The 13,027-nt window shown below is 42.1% G+C and overlaps 1 protein-coding gene across 6 annotated transcripts in view; it reads left to right on the top strand.

The window, feature by feature from the left end:
- Positions 1–13,027, top strand: part of Tnik (TRAF2 and NCK interacting kinase) — a 400,539-nt gene that overhangs the window by 250,584 nt on the left and 136,928 nt on the right. The gene's annotated exons all lie outside the window — the stretch shown is intronic.

A 13,027-nucleotide genomic window follows, 5' to 3' on the forward strand; every position in this document is an offset into this window, starting at 1 on the left:
GAGCATAGATGAACAAAATGAAATCAGTGTATCCAAGAGGCATCCGCACACACACTTGTTCCTTCATGTAAGTAATATTCACAGTGCAGGAGGTGGGATGTGGCCAGGGCGGTCGTACCAACTAAGCACAAGCTTGAATTAGCCATCATGGTAAGTTAACCCCTTTCTTGAGTGGAAATGGAAAAAGTAATGGAAAAAGTAATGGATTGTGTCTGCTGGTTTAGGGATCCCTATCCTTCTGAGCACCCCACTAGCAATCTTCTGACAGCATCTCTGTCACTGAGGGTAAGGTCAGGCCAGGAAATCTGTCCTAAGGCAAGAGGATAATTTATTCTTATAATTGCACTTCTATGTGAAACAAAACTAAAGAAAGGTTGGGAATGGGGGAGGTCCTTGCCAGCTGCGACAGTGGGTGAGCTAGTCTGGGTACTGCTGGAGAGATTACCCTGCTGGCCTGGGTGTGAGAGAGCTGGCGGACTGACAGACTCTGCTACCACCCAGGCCCAGTTGTAGGGCTTTGAGTTGGCCCATCCCAACATCTCCCTCATCTATGAACTGGTACAGCACTTGAAAGGGACAATCCTGCTGATCCAAAGCTGCAGGATCTCCATGACACAACAACAGCAGGATATCCAAGAGGAATTCTGATGAAGATCCAGTATTGATAGCATAGCCCTGAAACAGACCAATGACTCATTGCAAGGAACATTTACAAGTAAAGATAGAGACAAAGGGTATATTGTATGACACACTACAGCTTCTGTGACAAGATTTTTCTATCCTATCTTATTTAATTTTATTGGGGGGGGGTTGCAAAGGCAGAGGGTGGATTCAAAGAGATGGGGAGATGAGTGGGATTGGATGCATAATGTGAAATTCAGAAGAATCAATAAAACATTTTTAAAAGAATACTGTTTTACAATACTTACCACCTCCTTACCAATACACTGAGGTCTGTTGGTATAATATGATATTATAACAATGTTAACACTGCTACATTGTATTGTTTAATTGTATTTGTAGCCATTTTACACATTAAAGATTATTATCTACACTGTACAAATTAAGAAATTAGACTCAGAGAAATTAGAAGATTTGTCTGAGGTCTCAGCTTATCAGGAATAAAGCCAATAACCTAGCTTACTCCAGGGTAAGTGATGTCAGAATCAACTCAGCATCTTTCTCCTTTGGTTATGTAAAAAACGGCTTCACTATCAAACTGGGTGTCCTGGATAGGGATAGGGCTTTATGTTTTAATAAACTTATTTTGAAAGCTAGGTATGGTAGTACTGAGCAGCAGAGGCAGGGGGAGCTCTGCGAATTCCAGGCCAGTCGGGGTTACATAGTGAGGCCTTCTCTCAAAATAATAAATAAGATTTTGTCCTGACATTTGATCTTGCCTCCTCAGTTTCTCATATATTCAAAGAGAATAATGAAACCACTCAGCCGTTAATAAGGCTGCCATGAAGCATAAGAAACACATTTATGGAAAGCCACCTTAAGCCTTTTGGGAATGTCTCAAATAATTGCAAAGGTCAAAGATAGTTGACTCTTCAGACTACTGACATATTTGCAAGGATCATGTAAGTATAAAAATGTATCTTACAGACACATAGCCGACACAGCCAAGAGTAGCTGGTCCTAATATGCAATATCTGAGCACAGCCTGATGGCATGAAATACTCCTCAGATACTCCTTTAGCCAAGGCTGGTGTTTGGAGGTCTGCAATACACGTCTCACCAGGGGACACGTATATAGTGGCAGGCTTCTGATTGAGTTGTAATCTGTGTGGATTCTATCAGGCCTATTGTAGCGATAAACTCTTGTTTGGTATCAGCTCCATAGAAACTCAACCACTTCTGATAATGGCAAAGTAATTCTCCTTTATCAACTATTCGGGGCCTGGTCCGGAAATCAAAAAAAGGGAGCTCTTTTCAATAAAGATTCTGATCTCTGGGTAACAGCGCCACTCTGACACTCGGCGACACTGTCTCATCTCTCTCTACCACATCCCAGGCCTGCCAGGCTCTCTGGGTTTGCTATAAGAACTACTCAGATACCAGAGGGAGGGAAAGGTCCCGTATATGAAATGGACTAATTTCTCCACAATAACAGCATGACTCCACACGTATTTTGCTGTCCTGTTGATGCTGTCACAACAAACAGAGATCTAGATGTCTCTTGAGAGGAAATAAGTTTCTAATTAACTCCTAAAATGTAGAGCAGTCTAGTATGATGAGAGGCGATTGGGCCGAAGCAGCAAATTAGCCTCTCGTTACATTGAAGTGATGGAGATTGGTAGATGCAGGGTTCAGATGCTATGTTGTGAAGCAGGAGAGATGGCTCAGTGGGTAAGACTGCTGCTTTCTGCACAACATGAGGAGCTGAGTTAGGATCGTAGTACTAAAATAAAAAGCCAGGTGTGCCTGAGTGCTTGCCTATAACCTCAGGGCTGTGGGAGAGACAATGGGAGGACATTGAGGGTTGCTATTTGCCAGGCTAGATAAGGTTCCAGAGAGACTGCTGCAGGGAGTCAGGTCGGGTGGAAAGCGATAGTGTGGAACCCCTTCAGCAGCACCCCTGCTCCTGTACATGTGTGCAGTTGTAGCCAATGCACACATGCAAGTGATGTTGAGTACTTTTGCGCATCTGTCTAATGGTCAGATACATCCTGGTCTGATTATCTACGGTCTGATGGATCTGGGTTCTAACTGCAGGATAAGCAGGCTCTCTAATACTGAGTTTCTATTTTATAAAATGTTAATTGGACCAGGTCTCCGTGTTTTCCAGCTGACAACCTGGAGAATCAATATACTTAGTTTGGTCTCCATAAAGTAGTGATGTTTTAATGAAGTCAATATTAGAAAAATTGAACAGATTCTTATGGAATTCTGAATTCCTTGAAAAGTTTTAAAAGTAATCAAATGATGTAGAAATACTGGACTTGAAATCCCACATAGCAGCTGTGCTGGCTGCCCAGATGTTCCAGATGATGCCCAGATGTGCCAGATGCACAGATGTGCCAGATGCCCAGATGTGCCAGATACCCAAGGAGTCAGTCACCCAAGGTGTTGCTTCAGCCTGCACCACAGGTCCTGGCTCCTGTGCTCTTTATATTCCGTTAACTCCATGGCTTGAATTACTTATTCAGCTCCTGTGTGAGATCGCCATAGAATAAGATGCTGAGATTATTGAATGCATGGTGTCATTGAACTGCCTGGACTCAAGTTGGTCACACCTCAGCCTAAATGGGCCATATTTTCCCGTTCTATTGCTCCAGCATTGTAGCAGAAACCATGCCCAAATTCAGTGTGGGTTGTTTCAATATTTCTGTGTTGGTCCGTCCTAATCTAGGATATCTGCATCATAGCCTCATCCCCATGGGGCTCAGGGGCACTACAGAAGAGCGGTGGATATTGGGAAGGAATGCTTTAAACCGTGTTCTAGATGCTGCACCGCTGTTGGACTAATGAACTCACAGCAACTGAGGTTACTCACACAAGAGGATGCCAATCAAAACTCCTGTGTGGATGAGATAGGGGCTCTCGAAACCCCAGCCCTAGCTCAGAAGCTTGGTGGTTGAGGATCTCTTGGGTACGGAGAGTCAGTTTGCTTCAGGCAAATGGCCCCGGATAGGATGCCCATGTTCACATGCCTATAGACAACACTGACTGAACTCGGGCTATGCAACCGGGGCATGCAATTGGGAAGGAGACAGCAGGAGGGGCTTAGAGGGGAGAAAGGTTGGGGATGGGGGTAGTCACAATATATTTTAGGCATGTATGGAATTCTTAAACAATGAACTAAAACAAGATGTTGAGGAACATGTTCACAAATGTTCAGCCATCAGAGCTGAGCCTTGCCAATTGGGCATTAAAATCCCTCTAAGTTCTGGGTATCAAAAATGAGCCTTTCCCCTTTAAAAGAAACTCATTTCCATCACTGGTTGTTGCTTTTATGAGTAGAGGACTTCCTTTGTAGACATACACTAAGTCACTGTCCTAGGGAAACAAATGAATCTCATTACTTGAGAGCAGAAATCCAAGAAGGTGGGACTTTGTAAGTGTGGGAGTCGAAGATGGTCAGAAGAATGGCTCTGAGCAGAGGCTGCTGCCTTGCCCTTAGTGCAGGATTTATGAAGTGGGGTGGGGTGTGGGGCTGCTGACAAGATGGAAAACCCAATTTCTTTTTGTAATCCCAAGAACTTTCATTTAAATTGTTTACACTGGTTTTCACCTTAACAAAAGAATGAGTTTGTCTATATTCAAAACTGATTGTGAAGCTCCTGGCTCTCAGTTTAGATTAACATTGATCCAAGGTTCTTGTCCACACCTTGCTTCTCAGGACCTTCGGCTGTCAAGGTACTCTACAGTGAATTTGCAAAGTCTATGATTTTTAGTTTTGGTTTTTTTTGTTTTGTTTTGTTTTTTCTGTTTGTGGTGGAGAGCACTGAGTGTGTATGAATGTGTGTCCATCTACATATGACCATCCATGCAGAAGCCAGAGGAAGGCATTTGCTATCTTCCTCGGTCTACTTTCCACATTATATTTTAAAGACAAAGTCTATTCTCCAGATTCGATGCTCCTTTTGATGAAGATGCCTGACTTGTGGTTACCCAGGATCCACCTATCTGACTGTGACCCAATGCTTGGATTACATTGTTACATGCAGCCTAAGGTCTACATGGGTGTTGGGTATTTGATGTCATATCCTCTTGCCTGCTTGTCAAGTGCCATTATTGAATAGTGAGACATTTCCCCAGCCTGACTTTCCCTACCTTTAACCTGGATAAAACCTTACTCCTAATTCCTATTTTTTTCTGTTTGAGTTTAATATTTTGAGATGCAGAATTACACATACTTACTATTTCTGTGTATGCATGTACATTTGTGTGTAGGTATGTGTTTGTGTGTATGCGTAAAAACCTATATATTTATGGTGGGGTATATGGGGAGGCCAGAGGACAATTCCAAGAATTATTCCACAAGACCCATACAGCTTAAGTTTTGAGACAAGACCACTCATTGGCCTAAAGCTTGCTCGTTACGCTAGGCTGGCTGGCCAGCGAGTCCCAGGGATCTGCCTGTCTCTGTTCCTCCAGTCTCCCCTGCCTGTGTATTTCTGTGGGAGCCAGGGATCTGGTTCCTTGTGCTTGCAGGGCAAGCACTTCACTGGCTGGGCTGTTATCACAGCCTATGTTTCTTCTCCCCTTTAGGTTAATTCCTTTGTTGGAATCTGTGGAGCTCATATGTATGTGATGAGTCACTCCTGCTAAGGAAATTACCCAGGAGTTCTCACATAGCTGCTTGTGAAATGGATGCTGTCACACTGGCTCTGCTTGGACATGGATGACTGATAGCCCATGATCTTGGCCTGTAGGCAGGCTTTGCTTGCTAAAAATACCAGTTGGCTCAGATTATTCAAAATGCCTTTGTTACTAGCAGAGCAAAAGCCTGCCCGCAACCTCGTGGACAGCGTGGGGGACACTTGGCAGTCCTTTTATCTTTGCATAACTTATACTTTGTTCGAGAATTCTCGAGTCTAAAAATAAAAATTAATTTTTTTCTTTTTAAACCTCAATACATGCTCATTTAAAGTTGAATATGCAAGGCTGTTGAGTTTGCTTTTGTGTTTCTGTATGGAGGCATTTCCTATTGTGAGATTTAAGCGACCCCTGGCAAATGAAGCAACTTCTTCCAAAGCTGCTGAATTTTGAGTTTGGTTCACACCTTCATAAATCATGCAGATGGGATCTGTGGCTATTCCCAACCACATAAGATAAAAATACCACGCTCCTCGCGGAGGTTTCTAAACCTCCAAGGTCTCTAGGCTGATTTTTTTACAGGGCTGGGATTTCTTGGAAGTTGTTTCTAACCTTTTCTTAGTCTCTTCAGAGGTTTGTTTCATCCTAGGGAGAACTCAACCCCTTGACCCTGTTCCCACCCCTGCTGCCTGACCCTCTCTTTCCCACTAAAGAGAAAGGATCCACTTATTGGCACTTATTCTTGTGGGTGACTGACTGGCATCATCTTAGAAGGACAGGCTCCTGTCCAGGCATTCTGACTTAGGACCTACAACATTAAAATGCCATCTTGAGACTTTGTTCCTTGCTTTAGGAACTTAGAGCTGATTAACTAACAAGTGACTGAATTCTCTAGGGATCTGGAAGATTATCTCAGAATTGACCTTCAGAAGTCACTGAGATTGTAAAATGAAGTGGTTGGACTTCATGATTCTCTGCCAAGTCCTATGCTCTGTGCCTTGTGAAGACTGAAGTCAGGACTGACTCCATGCTTCTGTCATGTCTAGGAGAGGTGGAGAATAAAGCACATTCTTGGCAAAAGTTATGCACGTGTGTGTTTGCATATGTGTGCATGTGGGTATACATATGTGTATATGCATGTGCATATGTGTTTGTATACATGCCTGTGTATGTGTGCATGAGAGGAGAGAGAGAGAGAGAGAGAGAGAGAGAGAGAGAGAGAGAGGAGAGAGATGTTGGAACTAGAGCTTCTCATAAACTCCACCACCAAGTAATATTTCTACCTCAACACTGCAAAGAAGCAATATTGTGTTTCATAGTAATAGACAACTGGCAAAAATCTATAGCAATCGACCATGTGAATTGCGAAATGTGTCAGGACTCAGTTCTTAGAAAACAACCTTTTTTACTTAGACAGACATAGTTATTCAAGTAATCCAAGCATTTATTTTTATAATCTATTCACATTATACCATGCTCTTTTTAGAATCCATCCTTCAGGCCCCAAGCCAGTCCCCATCTGCTTAAGCACACTTCTCTCGCCGCATTCAATTTAGCCTCCTTTCTTTCTCCCCAAGTGGTAGGAATAGTTTCTGACCCAGTTGTTCAAAGGATACTGATGATTTTTAAACCTCAGATTTCTTTCAGTATCCTGTCTGACACTCCCATTACTGCCTCCTTCCTTGGAACAACACATTGTCTAGAGGGTAGACTGTCTCTTTGTTTTGTGGTACAAACTTGAGCAAAATGACTTGGCAGTGTTTCATCAGAGGCCCTAGAAGCACCTATGCCCATTGCCTTTCAAGCTCCTCTGCCCTGCGACATTACCATGCAATTGAACATGACCTTTAGGACAGAGTGATCATGCTGAGAGGCAGTCAGCAATATATATTTGAGGGTTCTGGTTACTGGCAGCTTTCCATTTGTTAGTGGAACTAATGTTCACATCAGGTCTGTATGTCTATGGTTTATGTATATGCATGTTCTTTTTTGTGCAGTGTACCTGCATATGTGTGTGTGTTAGCACTCGTAGGCTAGATGTTAACCTCTGGTGTTTTCCTCAGGAGCTATCCATGTTTGTGTGTGTTAGTGTGTGTGTTTGTGTGTATGTGTGTGTCTGTGTGTGTGTCTGTGTGTGTGTAAAGGTTGGGGCATCTCTAATTCTAACCAGTTAGGTTGCCAATTAGGTTACACTATTGAGCTGACAAGCTCTGGAGATCTTCCTGTCTCTGCCTGCACAGCACTGCTCTGACAAGTACAGGTTGCATACCCAGCTTTATCTGGGTGCTCTGTGTGGAACTCAGGTCCTTGTATTTGCATGACAAACACTTCAAACCCTGAGCCATCTTCCTGGTCCCTGAGACCATATGGTAAGACCATTCCATGAGCTTATTCATAGCAATTTAACCAGAGTGGAGATGGGATAGTCAACTTGACAGGATCTTGTTGACAGAATATTGTATGTCTGTATGGATATGACCCCTGCTAAGAAAAATATGATGGCCTATAGCTTAGGCAAGAAATAGGAGGTGGGATATCAGGAGGCAGAAAGGATTCTGGGATATTGCCCAGTGGGAGATTTACCCTGAAAGATGTGAGGACGAGACAGATGCATGGTATCTGAACACATGTAACCAGCCACATGGTAGAATGTAGGCTAGAATAAATGGGCTATTTTAAGTTATGGTCTAGTCAGAGAAAAGCCTAGCTGTATGGCCAATTGACATTTTGAGACTCTTATTTCTGGAAGCATGGGACTGGAAGGAAAAAACAGACCAAATTTAATATGATCTAGAATCACCCAAGAGAAACTCCTCTGGCCAAGTCAGTGATATATTATCTAGACTAGGCTAGCCTCTGGCTATGTTTGTGAAGGATTATCTTGATTATATTCCTTGATATAAAAGACTTATCCACTATGGTGAGACCATTCCATGAGCTGGGGTCCCAGACTGAACAAAAGGCAGAAGTCTAACTGAACACAAGCCTTCATCGTCCTCTGCTTCCTCACTATGGATACAATGTAACCAGCTGCTGCCATCTTCTCTTCGCCTTACTCACTGTGATAGGCTATGGCTTTGAACTGTGAGACAACACGCTTTTGTATCAGGCCATGTAACTAATGCAGTGTCTAGGTCACAAAGATACTAAGATGGTGTTTTTTAAGCCTTAATGAGTAGTCATTCTAGGTAAGGCCAAAGACCATAAAAAGCTCAGTTCTCAAAGCCGAACTGAGATGAGAGTCTCGCAAAAGGTTTTTGTTTACTTTTTGTTTTGTTCGTAAATCAGCAAGCTATTAAGTACCCAGCATATTAAGTTCTAAATAAGTGCTGATGTATCTTGTTGACTTAGTATAAACTCCGAGAAAGCTGTCTTTCCTGGGAGATACTAATGATCCATTGCATCCTCCTTGTGAGATGTCGAGATCTTGACTTGCGTCACTTAGTCAGGCTTGGCATGTTGAGCCCTATGTCTGTTTATTAATGAGATGGGGCTACTTATGGGGAGGGAAGGTCCCTGCTGCGTGGTGGCAGTAATTATCAGTGTTGCTGTGTGGCTGTAGGAACTCATTGCTGGCAAGTTCTGGTTTCTTTCAGTTTCTTTCTTTCCTTCTTTAGAGTCCCATTACATAATTTCACAATCATTTTGTTCCTCAGTGAGATGAAAAGAATGGAGCGGCCCTCAGCTGCAGCTGAATAGAGAAACAGATTATAGAAATCACTGACATTAGTGCCTGCCTAGAGCTGGAGTGTTTCCTACTGAATATTTGAAAGTATTTCGTCCAATCTAATTTTGAAAGACTGGAGTTGCTGGCTTCCACTGCTCTCTTTGGGGACGGCAATTATGTGGCCTAATAGGACCGAATGGTAGGACATTTCCTCCCAATGACTTGAGAACTGTGGATGCATCCCTGGGAGGTCTTGACACTCTGTCTTTTCCAAAATGTGCTTGGGAGAAAGGACATGGACATGATCGGGAAGGTGCTTTGATCATGTGTCCCAGTATGGTTCTGGTCCATCCTCTGGCACCAACCGAAGCATGATTCTCTACATAGTGTTGCTTCCAGGTACAGCAGAGTGGAGAGAGAGCCATGTGGGAAGCACTCATGTGCTCAATCTAGCACCAGGCAGCCTCCCACCAGTGTCTAATCCCTGCCGCCCACACTATCCTCTGCTTCCCCGACTGGGGCATTGAAACAAATGCAACATTTTTTTAAAATTCTGCTAAAATACATATAGTATTAGATGACTTCGGTTTTAGCTACTTCTAAAATAGCAATTGAGAGGCAACAGAGTATGCATTGTACTGTTCAAAGCACCCCTACTCCCTAGCTCCAAAATTATTCATCACCATCCACCATCCACCACTCCCTCCTGCTCCACACGCTCCATTTCCCAGAAGACTTTGAGCCTGTTTTCCATTGCTAGAAAGTCATCTAGTTTATCTGTTTCATGGGAATGGAATTAGATATTACATGGCCAATTTTTTCTCTTCTCCTTTCATTTAGCATAATGTGCTCACAATCCATCTGTGTGGTATCAGTTATTTATTGCCATGGCTGAGTAAGTGTCTATTGTGTGGTCATACCACAGTTTGATTAATCTACGTGTTCACTTGTAGATGAAATTTTGGTTCCCAAACTTTTGTTTTCTGGAAGAACTGCTGCTATGAATACTCCTATTATGGCTGTTGTGAAACTTCAATTTTCGATACTATTTGTTAAAATCTTCTAGGAAAACAACTGGGTTTTATGTTGATTTCATCTTTAATTTGCTGAAGAATTCACAATCTACAGTTCCTGCATTGTGTTGTGTAGCAATGTCTGAGAGTACCAGTAGATCAACATTTTTTTAAAACTATACTCATCTTTGAGGGTGCTGTGACACCTCCTTGTGGTTTTGACTCGTATTTTCCTCATGACTAATAACATCATCAGCATCGTTTAATGCCATCACTGGTCTCTGCATATATTCTTCAGACTCTGAAGTTTAGAGAAATGTCTGTTCAGCTCTTTGCTTATTCTCACTCCATTTTATTTATTTATTTATTTATTTATTTATTTATTTACATGTTTTCTTTTAAAGATTTATTTATTTTATGTATATGAGTATGAGTACTCTGTAGCTGTCTTCAGACACACCAGAGGAGGGCATCAGACCTGTTACAGATGGTTGTGAGCCACCATGTGATTGCTGGGAATTGAAGTCAGGACGTCCCACCAGTGTCTAATCCCTGCCTAATCTTCTGTAGAAGATACAGTGTTCTTAACCTCTGAGCCATCTCTCCAGCCCCTCTTTACTTGTTTCTGAATTGTTGTTATTTATCTTTTTGAGACATTTTCCCAGAATCGCCAGGAGCTCATTGCAATCTTCTTGCCTCTTCTTATGAATGTGCACCACCACACCCAACTCGTAAGCTCGTGCTTAAACTTGAACTCTCTGTTGTTGCCTCATAAATTCTGGAAACCACACACATATCAGATTTGCTTTAAATATTTTCAATATGGAGCTGAAGAGATGGCTTAGAAGTTAAGATCACCAGCTGCTCTTCCAGAGGACCCAGGTTCAATTCCTAGCTCCCACATGGACGCTCACTGCCATCTGTAACTTCAGATGAGCTGACTTCATCTGGTCTCCCTGGGCACTGCACACATGTGGAACACAGATATATTTGCTGTAAAAACAGAATTGTAAAATAAAATTTAAAATATCTTTACTGTACTTTATAAATCGGGTTAACTATCTTAAGAATGTACTTTACTTCACAGAAGTATGTCAACATATATGTCTTAAAATATGAGTATTTTTAATAACCACAAAATCATCACACTTAAAAAAACCAAATTGTATTTCCTTAGTCTCTTCAAATACTTATATTTATATTTATATAAAAAGTTGCAATTGTTTAAAAATTTAACAGTTGCTTTTTCTGGTTTAGGTCTCTTCTGTTTCTTTGGTTTTTGGTTGTTGACTTTTTGACAAGGTCTCTCTGTGAAACCCTAAAATTCAATATCTAGATCAGGTTGGCTTTGAACTCACAGAGATTTACCAGTCTCTGCCTTCCAAGTCCTGGAATCAAAAGCACATGCCAACATGCCTGACAAAGAGAGAAAAACAAAAATTTTAAATAACAGCTACTTTTTAAAATTAGTGTTCAAATAAACAGTTGCCGTCTGTTGATGTGTATTTACATGAGTGTAAGTTTATTGGCTTCTCTTCCATCATCTTTTTCTTCCTCCTATGTCGTTTAGCTGTGAAGAACCTATTTTCCTAGATCTGCTGGTAGCATCCTTACTACATGCCATGCCCCGTCCTCCTCCAGTTTCCTGTAAGGAGCTTGGTGGTTGGCACTGGAGATCAGAGAAGAGTAACGTTTGCATGGTTCCTCGTTTGTTGTTTCAACGATGCTGCCTCGTAGGGCTGCATTCTCCTCTCATGAGACAAATTGTTTTTTATTTCTTACGTTTTCGTGTTAACAGTCATGGATGAGTGACACCCAGGTCTGTTCGTTTGTTAAGAAGCACAGAATGGTGACATTCCATTCTAATTCTATTACATCTCTTGTTGTCAGACAGAATACTTCACTGAATAGACATTTTATACATTCTATTATTTAAGCACCTAGTGTTAAAATTATATAAGAAAGCTACAAGAGGGCTGGAGATGGCTCCATGGGTAAGAGGAGTTGCTGGACAGGCATAAGGACCAGAGTTCAAATCTCCAGCCCTCCCTTAGAAACTGATACTTTGGGAGCTGAAGGATAGGTGCTGTTGGGTGCTGTCTTCTGGACATGATATTGTGCTTGCAGTCAAAAACACATAGCAACCATGACTGCCCACAGGGAGTCTGGAAAGAAAAGGGAAAGGGAGGGAGGAACGTGGGGGAAGAGTTGGGAATACAAAAGAATAGGAGCGTGTGCGTGCGTGCGTACGTGCGTGCGTGCATGCATGTGTGCATGAGAGAGAGAGAGAGAGAGAGAGAGAGAGAGAGAGAGAGAGAGAGAGAGAGAGAAGTTGATGATAGTATCTTCATGGTGCAGTGTATACCAAGATTATAGGTCAATGTTAAATTATTTTATAGAAAGTTGGGGCAGCTCTGTGAGGAACCAATTAATAAAAGAAAATAAATAATAAAGAAAAAATAGCCAGGCATGGCCATGCACACCTAAGTGCTGGGGAGGGAGAGAGGCAGACTCCTGGGGCTTGATGTCCACCAGCCCAGCATAAACCAGGCAGCTCCAGGTTCAGCAAAAGACCCTGTCTCAAGGGAGTAAACCAAGAGTTGCAGAGGAAGGCACTGGGCTTCTCCCTCCATCTGCCATGCGCGTGCTTTGGGGTGTGTGTGTGCTTCAGCACAGGTGCGTGCACCCCGACAATGTTAGGACAAGCTCCCTGCTTTTCTTTTCACTTGACTTCATAATAAAATTTATTTCTTCTTTTCTTCTAATTTTGGTAGTTGTGCTCTTTGTGAGTGACACCATTATTGCATTTCCTGTTTCTAGTCAACACCAATGCTTTAGTGATGTGCATTAGACTAGTCATTCTATCTCTGACCACTACAAGTGTTTCAAGTTGTCCCCTGAATCCTTGATGTGGCTCTCTGGTCTTTGTGAGCTCCCTGACTATTGCATCTGAAAGAATTTCAGCCCTCCCTGGTTAGAATGTAATTTATTCTTTTTTTATTTCTTTTTTTAAAAATTTTTAATATTTTTATTACGTATTTTCCTCAATTATATTTCCAATGCTATCCCAAAAGTCCCCCAT

This window comes from Mus caroli, chromosome 3 (genome assembly GCF_900094665.2).
Source record: "Mus caroli chromosome 3, CAROLI_EIJ_v1.1, whole genome shotgun sequence".
Lineage (NCBI taxonomy): Eukaryota > Metazoa > Chordata > Mammalia > Rodentia > Muridae > Mus > Mus caroli.